We start from the raw sequence: 16815 nt of genomic DNA, 5'->3' as shown, positions 1-16815 counted from the left end.
TTGCGGCATCTGAGCGCTGTTCGGATATATTGAGCGCTCAGATCCAAGCCACCTGGGAATAAGTTAAATGTGGGGGGTATGTTCACTTTGATAGGAGTTATGTATTTTTATGTAGTTTTGCTGTTGAGAATAGAGGTATTTTCTGTACCTAGTTGGCTTACCACACCCAGTTAAGCCAATTATCTCACACAGCCTGACTCTGTAAAAACTGGTTTTGGGCAGAAAAGCCATGCTTCCTCTGTTAACAAAGGACTTTTACTAACTTTTGAACCCTTGGTCTAATTTGTGCCATTTTGGGATATGTTAAATGTCTGTATTTACTGTAAAGGTTGTGACATTGTATATTTGAATAGTAATGTCTGTCCTATTGTCCCCACGTGTGTATTGGCGATTTCCCTTTGTCCTGAGAGATAATTGAATTACTCCTCGGTTGTCTCCAGGACAGAAGACATTGTGTATTCTCCTGCCCATTGTGTAAGGTAATTGAATCACAGGCAGAGGGGAGGATTTTGGGAGTGTTTTACTGTATTGTACGTGTTTATTTGTTGTTTTTACAAAACCCTGTGGGTGGTACTGATGTGTACCAATGTTTTATAAGATCAATAAACATACAGCTCTGGCTGTCCACTGCTTTACCCTGAACACGGAGCCTCGTCTCGTTCTTGGGGGGATTCACTGTATGCTGTTAGAGACTGATTGCTAGGAGTGTAAGGCGCTTGGGTGCATTTCCTATTCGTCTGCTAGCAGCTATTCGTGAGGTTCCGTTCAGAGTTTGGAGCATTCCCTTGTATGCCGTTACAATTGGTGGCAAGCGGCGGGATCATTCCCACAGCCCAGAAGGACAGCTACAAAGTAACATCATTCCCTGGAATTACAATTTGAGGGCAACGCATGTTCCAGTACAGCGACCCTGATAGCAGCAGGATGGAACCAGCAGTGGCATACAATGAGGAAGACCTGGATGGCCGGGATGCATTAAGGAAAGGCATCTGGTACCAGTCCCTGGATAATGTACAATACCAGCGAGGCGAGAGTCTCCCCAGTGAAGAGCAGCGATTGCAGAAGCAAGTGGCCCTGCGGATGATAAGGGGCTTATTCAGGACCAGAAGATGTATAACGGTAATGGAGTGGGGGCAAGGCCATAGGGGTCCCTATTATATCCCTAGGGTATCCCTTACCTATTCTCTGCCCAGAGATGCACCCAGATGGTGGGAGCACTCTGTCTCGGTACCTAACCTATCTGTCCTTAAAACACCCTTGCAACAAATACGGACCCTTATGGATGCCTGGGTCATTCAATATAATCCAAAATATACAAGATGATTGTCTAAATGAATGGTTCTCGTCTCGACACGTTTCCCCTTATGGATAAGGTTCATCAGGAGACAACCAGTAAACAACCAAAACAGGCGCTGCCCCTCCGCAGCGAATGCATATTGACAATCAAAAACAGAAAACAAAATAAACCAAAATGCTGGAGCACCCACAAGATGGTACCCAGCTGTCAGACATATAATGAGTTGCACAACGATAATGCAGCTAAGAAGGAACTGTATAGACTGAGCTTGCGACGAAAATGCAAATACCAAAATATATAAAGATAAGCAGCGTTATACTCATCCGACAATGTGTGTCCTTTCTGAATAGCGGCTTGGGGTGCTCCAGGGGGCACTAAAATGAGGCCTCATAATAAGCCCCTTACTGTCTGTCTGTCTGTATGCATATTAGTCCCCATGTGAGGGGCTCATTGTGATTTTTTAGTATTTTTACATTAAAAGTTATATTTTAGGTAGTTGACTTCAGTGATAGTAATTTCTGCGCACAACTACAAGTTACGTATTTTTTCACCGTCGAGAAAATTGGCCCTGCGGATGCCCTTCCTGGGAGAGCAGCCCCTGGAGGAATGGGTGAAGGAACTAGAGCACCGTGTATGGCAGCAGCTATGGCTGGAGGATGCCTACCAGGCTCTCTGGTGGTATATGGCACAGTATATACCCTGGACAGCTGAGCATGACAAGCCAGAGGGAGAGGAGTTTGATGGGCTTGTTATGGGAGTCCTTTGCAGAGCCTGACTTCGGGAGCCCTGCACAGTCCAGCCTTCAGGACATTTTCTATAAGAGGGAGGCTAGGCAGGATTGGGATGGCCCCCATGGTAGAGAAGGACCTGGCTCACCTAGCAACCCTGGAGTGGGAACTGGAGCAGGAGTACCGAGATCTCTTCCACTCCGTTGGGAAGGCTCAGCAGGACTGCAAGATGACAGACCCGGATCCAGACCCATTCAGCTTGGCAGATATTGTGAAGATTTACTGGGAAGAACCCCAGGTGGCCGGTGGAGGTGAGACCGAGGTCTCTCAAACGGTCCTGCAGGGAATTAGGAGCCCAGTCTCCATTCCCCAGCGGCAGGCTGAGTTACAGGGGGCAGAGACAATCGGTCCTGTCCCCCAGCGGCAGAGTGTCCTACAGGGAATAGAGAGCCCAGTCTCCTTTCCCCAGCAACAGGACACTGTATTGGGAGCGGAGACAGTCGGTCTCCCTCCCCAGAGGCTGGAAGTATGTATGGGAAAGGAGCTTGTTAACCCTTCTCCCTATTGGCAGACTGGCAGTGTGAATTGCAGGGAATTGGGAGCCCAGTCTCCATTCCTCAGCGGCAAAGTGTCCTACAAGGAATAGAGAGCCCAGTCTCCTTTCCCCAGTGGCAGAGTGTCCTACAGGGAATAGAGGGCCCAGTCTCCTTTCCCCAGCAACAGGACACTGTATTCGGAGCAGAGACAGTCGGTCTTCCTCCCCAGAGGCTGGAAGTATGTATGGGAGAGGAGCTTGTTACCCCCTCTCCCTATTGGCAGTGTGAATTGCAGGGAATTGGGAGCCCAGTCTCCATTCCCCAGCGGCAGGCTGAGTTACAGGGGGCAGAGACAGTCGGTCCTGTCCCCCAGCAGCAGATTGAGTTGTTGGGAATTGGGAGCCCAGTCTCCATCCCACAGCAACATAAGTATTTGTTGGGAATTGGGAGCCCAGTATCCATTCCCCAGCGGCAGCTTAACGTACCAGGGGGAGACAGTAAGCCCCACAACCGTGCAGATGGGACCGTGGTCTCTGCACTCACAGCACAGGGGGTAGGGACAGTCGGTCCTGTCCCCCAGCAACAGGGCTATTTAGCCAAAGGGGAGACAGTTGGTCTCCCCCCACAGCAGCATGGAGGTTTATCTAAAGGGGAGACAGTCGGTCTCCCCCTCCAACAACCAGGCTACAACCAGGCTTCTTCCGTGGAAGCGCTGGCACCAGGGCAAAGTATCGCTGGTCTCTGCCCACTCAGCAACCCACCAAGGCAGTCTACCAGTCCCCCACACAGCCATAGTGAGGCACATGGACATGGACAAGTGTATCCCTTGCTCAGGTGTAGTAACCATTTATTGTGGGTGGGCTGTACTGCTGTTTCTATTTTGTGGGTGGGCTGCTGGACTAACAAGGGCACTGACCAGCAGAAGGTCAGATACCCTGTTAGTCTGTTTGGAAAAGAGGAGAAATGTGGCAAAACCAACCTTGCCACTGGGTGCTGGAGAAGCCTGGCTGCCAGCCTCTTGCCCCAGGATTATGGGGCCTCTCATCAGACCATTCTAAACTTAAACCACATCGCGATTTGACTGTGTTTGTGCGCTGTTCAGATATATTGAGCGCTCAGATCCAAGCCATCTGGGGATAAGTTGAATGTGACGGTTCTGTTCAGTTTGATAGGAGTTATGTATTTTTGTGTAGTTTTGCTGTCGTGAATAGAGGTATTTTCGGTACCTAGTTGGCTTACCACACCCAGTTAAGCCAATTATCTCACACAGCCTAACTCTGTAAAAACTGGTTTTGGGCAGAAAAGCCATGCTTCCTTTGTTAACAAAGGACTTTTACTAACTTTTGAACCCTTGGTCTAATTCGTGCCATTTTGGGATATGTTAAATGTCTGTGTTTACTGTAATGGTTGTGACATTGAATATTTGAATAGTGATGTCTGTCCTATTGTCCCCACGTGTGTATTGGCGATTTCCCTTTGATCTGAGAGATAATTGAATTACTCCTCGGTTGTCTCCAGGACAGAAGACATTGTGTATTCTCCTGCCTGTGATAATTACATCAACCCATTGTGTAAGGTAATTGTATCACAGGCAGAGGGGAGGATTTTGTGTGGGAGTGTTTTACTGTATTGTACGTGTTTATTGGTTGTTTTTACAAAACCCTGTGGGTGGTACTGATGTGTACCAATGTTATATAAGATCAATAAACATACAGCTCTGGCTGTCCACTGCTTTACCCTGAACACGGATCCTCGTCTTGTTCTTGGGGGGATTCACTGTATGCTGTTAGAGACTGATTGCTAGGAGTGTAAGCCGCTTTGGTGTGTTTCCTATTCATCTGCTAGCAGTTATTTGTGAGGTTCCGTTCGGAGTTTGGAGCATTCCCTTGTATGCCGTTACACTAATGTATTGTGATTGTCTATATTGCCTCCTTTGCTGGCTTCATTCATTTTTCCATCACATGATATACTGCTCATTTCCATGGTTACGGCCACCCAACAATCCATCAGTGGTGGCCATAACCATGGTATATGCCTCCCATGGTCCTGGCCAGTGCTTTTTCCTATAGCAGTGATGGCTAACCTTGGCACTCCAGCTGTAGTAAAACTACAACTCCCAAGATGCCCCCCTTGCTTGGCTGCTCTCAGAACTCTGTAGAAATAAATGGAGCATGCTAGGAGTCGTAGTTTCAACACAGCTTGAGTGCCAAGGTTAGCCATCACTGTCCTATAGTGTGCAAGCACCACTTTTGGATTGCAGGGTGGTCATAACTAGGGATGAGCGAACCGAACCCAACTTTGGGGGGAAAAATTCTACAGTATAAATCAATTTCCGAAGTTATTATGTTAAGTCTCGTGAGACGTAGCGTAGTAATAACTTTGGCTCATCGGAGCCAATACATTCTAATACTGTACAGAGCGCTCGCTCCGTACAGTATTGAAATTAAGTTTTATGCGAATCGACTTCGGATATTTCATCCGAAGTCGATTCGCTCATTCCTGTTCATAACCATGGAAACAAGCAATGAATAATGTGATGGAAAAATTAATGAAGCCAGCAAAGGAGGCAATATGGACAATCACAATACATTAGTAAGTGCCTTGTATTAACTTTCTCTACATGATAAATGTAATTTGCTAAAGTGAGACAACCCCTTTATCTTCTCTAAAATGTTCCTTTATATTTCTGCTTCCAAAGTCGGTGGAACCAACTCAAACAGCAGAATTACTAAATTAATTACTAAATTAGCCTTCCTCTTGTGTTACCCATGGCTTTGTTAGATTTTTGTCTTTTTGGCATTGTAGAATGTTTCCTGTATGAACTCTTCTTTTCCCTGAATGTATGGCCCTGCTGAATATGTCATCACTACATAACATATAATAGCTATATTATATTATAAAACACGTAAACGTAAAAAGTTTGTCATCACACTATCATGGGAAAAAAAGTGAATAAGACAGCGTAGTCCAGCTAATAGTATGTGTACCTGGCCCTCAAACAACCTCCATTTTTAACAATGGAGTGGGGAAGCAAGCTGTGCTATTGAGCACGCACTGTGGACACACAATGCAGAGAACACAATATAGTGCAGTAATGGACACAGCTATTCCAGCTTTTTAGGTCTTTTTTTTTATGTTATGTTACAGGAACCAAAGACTTAATTAGGAACCATTGAATTTTTTTTTCAAAATCAATAGCCCATTGTAACTTGTTGCTAATGTACAAATGTAATGAAATACAGAATATATAATGGTGATTTGTTTCCACTAAATCATCAATGGAAAAAACAGCCCGGCTTGATCTGCACACAATGTGCTGCTCTTCACAGGACCTGATGCTGTCTACTAAACACAAGGATATTTTATCTCATTTTTTTCGCCCATTAAAAGAAGCCGATGTGGACTGTGTGTTATATTTAGCTCCAGAAGAATACCATCTACTAACCTTTTCAGTAGGGAATACGACACTTTGCAAGCTGAATTCTATAGTTTCTTTTCACCAATATATTCAAAATGCGTATATACAATCCATAGTGTGGAAGATTTTCTAATCAAAATGGTGAAAATGTTTTAGGACTCTAACACTTTTTGAAACTTGCCGAACGAGAAGGTGTGGCTCAAAAGGTGTGGCTTGATGAAAAACTGGAAGTGGCTAAGAAACATGCCAAAATGTTAGCGTATTTTTTTGGGAGTAAACTAAGCCAACATATTGGTGGAAATTTAGACTAGAGAGTATAGGTGTTACTTCGACTGCTGCTGCTCTGCTACTTCAGGTGGGAACAGGGGGAGCTCTGCTCACCCTGTGTCTGTCACAGTTCCTGCACTCCAAGAACAGGCCCACGTGCAGATGTCCTGTGTGTCTACTGGGAATTTTCTTTCTGGAACCTTACCTCATTCTGCCGTATTGCAAGGGTTAAACACCCCTCTGGTTCTGTGTGCAACTGCTAGGATGTTTTTAATGTGGTAATCAGCTGGTGCTATATATGTTATGCTGTTTGCTTCATTCTCTGCCTGATAAATAGGTTTACTAGCATGTTAGATCCTGCAAAAGTGCTTGTCTGCCCATGTACCTACAGTAATTCTGCCTTCCCAGCCTCTCTTGCCTGAGCTGACTTCTGCCTGATCACTATACTGACCTCAGCCTGCCCTGACCTCGCCCTTTTATTTATTACTAGCTTTGTTTGATCCCTCTGTGGGTCAGCTGTCAACCACATCGGGGCTACTCCAGGAGGTAGCAGCCTGGTGGCTTCCCTGCAGCAAAGTCCAGATCCCTGTGTAGGGGTTTAAGGGGGAATATCAGGGGACCAACAGGATAATGCACTTCGGATTAGTCCAAAATAAAAAACGATTGATTGACAGTGGTTCCTACATTCACAGACCACAACAATAGGTGAGCTAGATTTATTATCCAGCATCAGCCACTGTAATAAATCTGGCACACCTGAAGACTGTCCACCTGAACTATATATATATATATATATATATATTAGTGTTAAGCGAGCACATTGATGCTTGGCACATTGCAGTGCTCGGTTGAATACTGTGGTGCTCAAGTACAATTTAATACAATGAAAGTCAATAGGAGACCCAAGCATCAAACCAGGCACCCCCTGCTCTGAAGAAGAGAGGGTGTCTGGTTCACAAAAAAAGGTTAGAAATTGATGGAAACCCCTTCAAAATGATTTGGAAACAGCATTAAGAGGATGGCTGGATGCATCTTGAACTCCCATTATCTATGACATACAATAGACAACCACACAAAGGCTGTATGCCAAAAGCCAGGTATGTGGAAGCCAACAATCTATCCATGAGACAGATAACAGTCAGCATACCTTACAATGGCAGCCTGGTACACTATGAGACACTCCAAACCAGCTCTCATCTGACTGAGAGACAGTAAGCCTCAAAGTTGCTTCACATCTGTTGGATGGCTTGGGTGGACCTGCGCACCTAGATCAATATCATTAGGGTGACAAAAAGTTTTCTGATTGTCCTAACATACTATTCAATAACCTTTCTATACAGCTTTGTCATGTAAAAACTCATTTGCATGAACATGGGCATATGAGAAAGACATGCAAATGAGCAGAATCTGCCTCGTTTTTCAGCTGAAAAACCATTTGGATGGAAAATTCACAATCTACACTACTCATGAACAGCGCCATCTATTGGATTCATAGTCTTGTTATAAGACTATAAAAACAATAGATGGCACTGTTCATGAGTCATTACAAGCAGGGCAATAGTCCTCAGATACACCCTAGCAAGCTTATATTACCTCAGACAAAGTGCTAGCAGATGTGTGGATGATAGCAGCAATCCGATATACACCTCAGTGTTAGCGCAGGCTATTATAGGCTGAGTGCTACACGGTGTGTGGACTCTGTTGAGCAGGCTAGCGCCCCAACAAGATGAACAGCGCCATCTTTTGGTTTCATAGTCTTATGACAAAACTATGAAACCAATAGATGGCGCTGTTAATGAGTAGTGTAGATCGTGAATTTTCCATGCAAATGGTTTTTCAGCTGAAAAACAAGACAGATACTGCTCATTTGCATGTCTTTCCTATATGCCTATGTTTATTCAAATGAGTTTTTACATGACAAAACTGTATAGAAAGGTTATTGAATATTATGTTAGGACATCTTCTTCTCTTCTGAGCAGGGGGTGCCTGGGGTTCTCTATTTGACTTTCATTGCGCTCGGTAGTGCACACGAGCATGCCGATGTGTTCGGCCAGAGCACACAAGCACTTTGGTGCTCGATCAACACTAATATATATATGTATATATACAGTGTATATATATATATATATATATATATATACAGTGCCTTGCAAAAGTATTCACCCCCCCCCCCCCTGACTTTTTTTTGTATTTTGTTAATCTAAATTTTATGTGATGGATCAGAACACAATAGTCTAAGTTGGTGAAGTGAAATGAGAAAAATATATAAATAAAACTATTATTTAGAAATAGAAAACAGAAAGTTGGCATGTGTGTATGTATTCACCCCCTTTGTTTGGAAGTCCATAAAAAGCTCTGGTGCAGCCAATTACCTTTAGAAGTCACATAACTAGTGAAATGATGTCCACCTATGTGCAATATAAGTGTCACATGATCTGTCATTACATATACACACTTTTTATGAAAGGCCCCAAAGGCTCCAACACCTAAGCAAGAGGCATCACTAATCAAACACTGCCATGAAGACCAATGAACTCTCCAAACAAGTAAGGGACAATGTTGTTGAGAAGTACAAGTCAGGGTTAGATTATAAAAAAATATCCAAATATTTGATGATCCCCAGGAGCACCATCAAATCTATCATAACCAAATGGAAAGAACATGGCACCACAGCAAACCTGCCAAGAGATGGCCGCCCACCAAAACTCACGGATCGGGCAAGGAAGACATTTATTATAGAGGCAGCACAGAGACCTAAGTTAACCCTGGAGGAGCTGCAGAGTTCCACAGCAGAGACTGGGGTATCTGTAAATAGGACGACATTAAGCCATACGTTCTATAGAATAGGGCTTTATGGCAGAGTGACCAGAAGAAAGCCATTACTTTCAGCTAAAAACAAAAAGGCATGTGAGAGACTCCGAAAAAGTATGGAGGAAGGTGCTCTGGTCTGATGAGACTAAAATAGAGCTTTTCGGCCATCAAAGAAACCGCTATGTCTGGTGCAAACCCAACACATCACTTCACCCAAAGAACACCATCCCCACAGTGAAACATGGTGGTGGTGGCATCATGCTATGCAGATGTTTTTCAGCAGCCGGGACTGGGAAACTGGTCAGAGTTGAGGGAAAGATGGATGGTGCTAAATACAGGGATATTATTGACTCAAAGCCCAGATCTCAGTCCAATAGAAAATCTGTGGTCAGACTTAAGGATTGCTGTTCACAAGCACAAACCATCCAACGTGAAGGAGCTGGAGCAGTTTTGCAAGGAGGAATGGGCAAAAACCCCAGTGGTAAGATGTGGCAACTGCTCATAGAGACTTATCCAAAGCGACATGGAGCTGTGATTGCTGCAAAAGGTGGCTCTGCAATGTATTGACTTTAGGGGGGTGAATAGTTACGCACATTGACTTCTGTCATTTTGTGCTATTTGTTGTTTGCTTTACAATAAAAAAATAAATAAACATCTTCAAAGTTGTGGGCATGTTCTGTAAATTAAATGATGCAAAAAAAGTCAAGAGGGTGAATACTTTTGCAAGGCACTGTATATATACAGGTGAAACTCGAAAAATTTGAATATCGTGCAAAAGTCCATTTATTCCAGTAATGCAAATAAAAAGCAATTGCATTACTGCAGCCTAAAGTTCAAATTTTGTGAAAAGTAGAGATGCCGAACATGCAAACATATGTAGATATTCGCGCCCGTCATATTCTTTTACATTGTGAAGAACTTTGACCCATGACACATCCATCAGGTGGTACAGGACAGCCAATTGAGAGGTTTCGGCACATGGACATACCCCCTACCTTATAAATAAACCTGATATGGCCGCCATTTTACATTCAGTGTCTTGCCAGTGTAGGGAGAGGTTGCTGTGTGGAGCAGGGACAGGCTGTTAGGGACACCAAACGCTAGCTAATAGGGTCACAAAAGTCCTTTTAAGCACTAGTATAGGTGTGCTATCGATAGATGTGATACACAGAGGGGTGCGATATACTTATAATATACTTTTATAATGAGTCAAAAACACATCGATCTATATAGTGATCACCTGGAAGTCAGGGACTAGGGGCTTACTAGGGCCATTTTTATATAGGGTAAGGTTCCAGGCAGGGTCGCTCTTATCATGGCGGGTGGTCTGCGGTTAGGCTATCATGGCCAGAAAAGCACCCCCCTGTAGGGCAATATCAGGAACAGTTCTTTGCCCACCCTGTCCTTCAATTCCACATCATCATCTAGCCCAGGGATGGATGTTTTTTGCTTTCCCTCCGGGATTCATGGATGTGCACTGGAATCCCCCGGATTGTGGGAGGACATATAGTTTCTAATTTGGTGCCTCCGAGCACTTGTTATTTTCTACCACATCTATGCATTTTGCTTAACTTTTAATAATTTAATTTATTTTCATTTTGAGGGATATCTTTTACATTCACACGTCGGCAAAATGGGTCCGCATCCGTTCTGCAATTTTTCGGAACGATTGCAGACCCATTCATTTTCAATGGGGCCGGAATGTGCTGTCCGCATCCGCATTTGTGGATCCGCATCCGCATTTGCGGATCCGCACTTCTGCATCCGCGCTTCCGTTTCTGCAAAAATATAGAACATGTTCTATTCTTGTCCGCAATTGCAGACAAGATTAGGCATTTTCTATTATAGTGCCAGCGATGTGCGGTTCCGCAAATTGCGGAATGCACATTGCCGGTGTACGTGTTTTGCGGATCCGCAAAACACTTACGGACGTGTGAATGGACCCTCATAGTAACATTATTAAAGGTTACGTTTTATCTTTATGTATATTCTAATGGATTGCCTTCCTTGCACAATATGTTAGAAAGTATATAGTGCATTTGTATTGTGCGGCAGTTGTGTGCGGTTCTGCTGCCATACCATACTGCAGGTATATAGAGGGACAAGCGTTATTGGAACAAATAATTTCTACTGGTGTGATATACCAGTCGCCCCCCAAAAAAACTGATTGAAGCGGGGTGTTATATACCAATATACTTTCTTTATAGTGCATTTGGGTACTGTATAGTGCATTTGCACATACGCGTAAATTATATTGCCGATATTTTGCATTGAAAAAAATTATGAATGGAGATCGCAAATTTGAATAATACATCTGGTATGTCACTGTCCATGTTGTGGGACTATTTGTGCACTTCTAGTAATTATTTCTTGGCTGCAAATATGAGCTGAAGGTTTTTCAGGTTAGCCTGCCATTAAAATGAATGGGACCGGCTGCGAACTTGCGGTTCGCAAACATTTGATCGTGTTCGCGCGATCGCGTTTGCGAACCGTCCTGACAGATGTTCACCCATCACTAGTGAAAAGGTTGAATATTCTAGACTCAAAGTGTCACCCTCTAGTCAGCTAATTAATCCATACCCCCTGAGCAAAGGGGACCTTAAAATTGTGACTTTGGGGTTTCATAAGCTGTAAGCCATAATCATCCAAATTATAACAAATAAAGGCTTGAAATCTCTCGCTTTGCCTGTAATGAGTCTCTCATATGTTAGTTTCACCTTTTAATTTGCATTACTGAAAGAAATGAACTTTGCACAATATTCTAATTTCTCGAGTTTCACCTGTGTATAGATATAACATTTACTGATTTAAATCTTCACCGTTTCTGTAACTAAGCCTCCAGTGCAGGAGCTTACTGTGGGTTATTCCCATCTCAGCCATGAAAAGCCAAAATAAGACGTCTTTAATGTAAGTTCTTGGAACTGTGCTTGAAAAAGTGTAATTCTAAGTGCAGGACTGGAGATTGTGGAGCATGACTGATGAACAAATACATGTGTCATGTCCCGGCCTAGAGAGCCATGCTCTTAATATAACATAGTATATGTGTTTTTCCTGGAGTGTTCCTTTAATTATGTCAAGAAATAAGGAAGGAAGAAGAGTAATGAAACCAGTTTTTTTGGCCTTTCAGTGAAAGAACCACTAGAGCTGGCCGTCTATGGGACAATTGTTTTGTCCAGTTGGATGAAAATATGTAATTTCATCAGATGCACAGAGGCTGTAGAGAAATATACTCCAGGGCCAGAGGCACGCTGTGTGCTGCCATATAGTGCTCTATTCAGCACCGTATAAAGAGACATTCTCCCCTAGAGGCAAACTTTGTATGGAAGAACATGCCGCCTGATGGGGTAGGCTAATATGCTTCCCTATGAAATCATACAGAGGGACAGTAGGTCCCCATAGAGGTATATTGATGCTGCACCGCTACTCTGCACCACTGGGATCTGTGAGCATCAGCCCTTGTAGTATGGAGGGACTGGGGGCACTTCAAAATGTCATTAGTATCCTAAGTCACCGTATCTTTGGGCCTGGCAAAATCTGTAACCTGCATTTAGCAAATGTAGCTTAGACAAGGGTTTCTACTATATCAACCATATGTGTCTCCAAAATGTAGTACCATATATTCCAATGTAAATGAGTATATACCACAAATATGGGTTACAAATGTCAGCCCTGTATCAGCAAAGATCAAATAAATATAATTACTTACTTTATATGATACTATCTATCCATCCATCTATCTATCTACCTCACATCAATCTATCTATCTCATATTATTCTAATTCTGTGTGTGCATAGATATATATACACAGTTGCAAGAAAAAGTATGTGAACCCTTTGGAATGATTTGGATTTCTGCACAAATTGGTCAAAAATGTGATCTGATCTTCATCACAACAATAGACAATCACAGTCTGCTTAAACTAATAACACACAAAGAATTACATGTTACCATGTTTTTATTGAACACACCATGTAGACATTCACAGTGCAGGTGGAAAAAGTATGTGAACCCCTAGACTAATGACATCTCCAAGAGCTAATTGGAGTGAGGTGTCAGCCAACTGGAGTCCAATCAATGAGATGAGATTGGAGGTGTTGGTTACAGCTGCCCTATAAAAAACATACACCAGTTCTGGGTTTGCTTTTCCCAAGAAGTATTGCCTGATGTGAATGATGCCTCGCACAAAAGAGCTCTCAGAAGACCTACGATTAAGAATTGTTGACTTGCATAAAGCTGGAAAGGGTTATAAAAGTATCTCCAAAAGCCTTGCTGTTCATCAGTCCACGGTAAGAAGTAATGTTTTTATTGAACTCACCATGTAAACATTCACAGTGCATGTGGAAAAAGTATGTGAACCCTTGGATTTAATAACTGGCTGAACCTCCTTTGGCAGCAATAACTTCAACCAAACGTCTCCTGTAGTTGCAGATCAGACGTGCACAACGGTCAGGAGTAATTCTTGACTATTCCTCTTTACAGAACTGTTTCAGTTCAGCAATATTCTTGGGATGTCTGGTGTGAATCGCTTTCTTGAGGTCATGCCACAGCATCTCAATCGGGTTGAGGTCAAGACTCTGACTGGGCCACTCAAGAAGGCGTATTTTCTTCTGTTTAAGCCATTCTGTTGTTGATTTACTTCTATGCTTTGGGTCGTTGTCCTGTTGCAACACCCATCTTCTGTTGAGCTTTAGCTGGTGGACAGATGGCCTTAGGTTCTCCTGCAAAATGTCTTGATAAACTTGGGAATTCATTTTTCCTTCGATGATAGCAATCTGTCCAGGCCCTGACGCAGCAAAGCAGCCCCAAACCATGATGCCCCCACCACCATACTTCACAGTTGGGATGAGGTTTTGATGTTGGTGTGCTGTGCCTCTTTTTCTCCACACATAGTGTTGTGTGTTTCTTCCAAACAACTCAACTTTGGTTTCATCTGTCCACAGAATATTTTACCAGTACTGCTGTGGAACATCCAGGTGCTCTTGTGTGAACTGTAAACTTGCAGCAATGTTTTTTTTGCACAGCAGTGGCTTCCTCTGTGGTATCCTCCCATGAAATCCATTCTTGTTTAGTGTTTTACATATCGTAGATTTGCTAACAGGGTTGTTAGCATAGGCCAGAGACTTTTGTAAGTCTTTAGCTGACACACTAGGATTCTTCTTCACCTCATTGAGCAGTCTGCGCTGTGCTCTTGCAGTCATCTTTACAGGACAGCCACTCCTAGGGAGAGTAGCAGCAGTGCTGAACTTTCTCCATTTATAGACAATTTGTCTTACCGTGGACTGATGAACAGCAAGGCTTTTGGAGATTCTTTTATAACCCTTTCCAGCTTTATTCAAGTCAACAATTCTTAATCGTAGGTCTTCTGAGAGCTCTTTTGTGCGAGGCATCATTCACATCAGGCAATGCTTCTTGTGAAAAGAGAACCCAGAACTGGTGTGTGTTTTTTATAGGGCAGGGCAGCTGTAACCAACACCTCCAATCTCATCTCATTGATTGGACTCCAGTTGGCTGACACCTCACTCCAATTAGCTCTTGGAGATGTCATTAGTCTAGGGGTTCACATACTTTTTCCACCTGCACTGTGAATGTCTACATGGTGTGTTAAATAAAAACATGGTAACATGTAATTCTCTGTGTGTTATTAGTTTAAGCAGACTGTGATTGTCTATTGTTGTGACTTAGATGAAGATCAGATCACATTTTATGACCAATTTGTGCAGAAATCCATATAATTCCAAAGGGTTCACATACTTTTTCTTGCAACTGTATATAAATTCCACAGCACTCCTATAGATATGACGATAAAACAAGTGTCCTTTATTCACATGTCACAGAGACGTTTCAGTGAAGTCTTGGTTTGAGAAAGGTTCCGTGAGGGGACTGAAACTTCACTGTGACATGTGTGAATAAAGGACACTTGTTTTGTCGCCATATCTACAGGAGTGCTGTGGACGTTTTTTCTTTTATAGATGCACCCAGGATCAAGGGTTTTGACGCTAACACCCAGACTACATTTTTAAGCGGAGTGCTGCCTGGATTTGAAATATATATATATATATTTATAAATATAAACACATACACATATACAAACACACATAGATATATATAAATACACACACACACACAAATATATATATATATATATATATATATATATATATATCCACATCTTAATATGCTTCTAAACAACAGGAATGATTGACAGTTTTGTGTCTCCGGCAGATAAAATATGAAAACACAAGCTTCCTGTGTTTTTATCAAGCCGTACAGCGTTGTAGAGAACGTGTATAATACTATAATCTCCAGCGTAGTCTATTCCATTCCTCGCTCAGACAATATTCCTGTGATGTTCAAGGGAACGTGTGAACTGTCAGATAGAAGGGAAAAGATGATTTTCAGTTTTTTCCCCATAAAGCAGAGTTCAAACATGGAGTTACTTTGATGAGCAGCTCATTATTTTTATAATTAGCCATAAAATAGTTCAGACCCTATCAATAATTTACCGCATTACCACAGTTATTGGCATAAAAAACACATATTTCTGTTTAATGGAGATAAGGGCTTGCGCCTCAGAAGGCTATTTGCTGCAAAATTTAAGGAAGAAACTGGTCCTAAAGTAGATAATTAATGTTGAAAGACGCCCGATCTCGGGCACAGAAGTTTGTGTACACATGCAAATCTGAATTATATATTTTATGTCACGGGGAGGATGCTGATTGCTGACTATATACTTCATCTAATGAAATGGCAAAATTATTTTAAAGAAAGCAGCGCAGTGAGTTGCAAATAAACCCCCATGTGACGCCTGGCGGTTTGAGGCAGTTATAAATTGTTGTGATGGGATCTGTCAGTGGGCGCAGAATATACAGCTCAGACGTTTTTTTTTTTAAAGCAGGAATATAATAAATCTAATTTATCCGGCCTTTTCTCTGCTTATTATATGTAAATCTATTTTTACAATCAGGTTCACTTTATTGGATGTAATCTATGCTTCAATATCTGATTGTAATTTTTTAGTTCCCTGGAAATAATTTAATCTCTTTAAAGAGAACATTTCATCAGAAAATGTCCAATGTTTTTTGAATTTTTTAAGATTCTTTCCCATATAAAAAAAAAAATCCTGAAATCTAGATGCTCACCCTGAGCTTCATAATAGACGTCATTAGTGTTGAGTGAAGTTATGAAAACATTCATTCTGCTGCTTCGCTGAATTTCACAAAGAAATTCACTTTGTTGCTTATTACTTCATCACAAAGTGCATTTCTTTGTCATTAGCGGGCGCTATGGCAGAGAAAAAGCGATTGCACCCCCCCCCCCCGGCATTGAACCCCTCAGATGCAGCATCCATAACTGATTGCAGCATCTGAGAATAACAATGAGGGCTTTCAGGGGTTAAAAAAATAAATAACTAATACTCACCATTTGAGCACAAAGAGGCCATCTTGATTAAAGATTCCTAGCAAAATCTTGTGCAGTATGTGATGACATCATCAAGATTGCCGGCGTGGTGACGTCATATGTCACGACACACGAGATTTCGCACAGGATCTTAACTCAAGATGGCTGCGGCAGCCTCTTCACACTAAAATAGATAAGGTGAGTTTGTTAGTTTTTTTCCCATTTCAGGGAAAATTGATTTGTTGCCATGAAGCACACGGAATTCGGCTTTGCTTCGAATCGAACTTTCCTTGAAATTTGGATCGAAGTCCACTTCAGATACTTCAATTGGCTCAGCCCTAATTATCATCATTTGCAGG

This window comes from Bufo gargarizans, chromosome 5 (genome assembly GCF_014858855.1).
Source record: "Bufo gargarizans isolate SCDJY-AF-19 chromosome 5, ASM1485885v1, whole genome shotgun sequence".
In the NCBI taxonomy this organism is placed as follows: domain Eukaryota; kingdom Metazoa; phylum Chordata; class Amphibia; order Anura; family Bufonidae; genus Bufo; species Bufo gargarizans.
The sequence above is the reverse complement of the archived record's forward strand: the minus strand, read 5'-3'. Positions refer to the sequence as shown.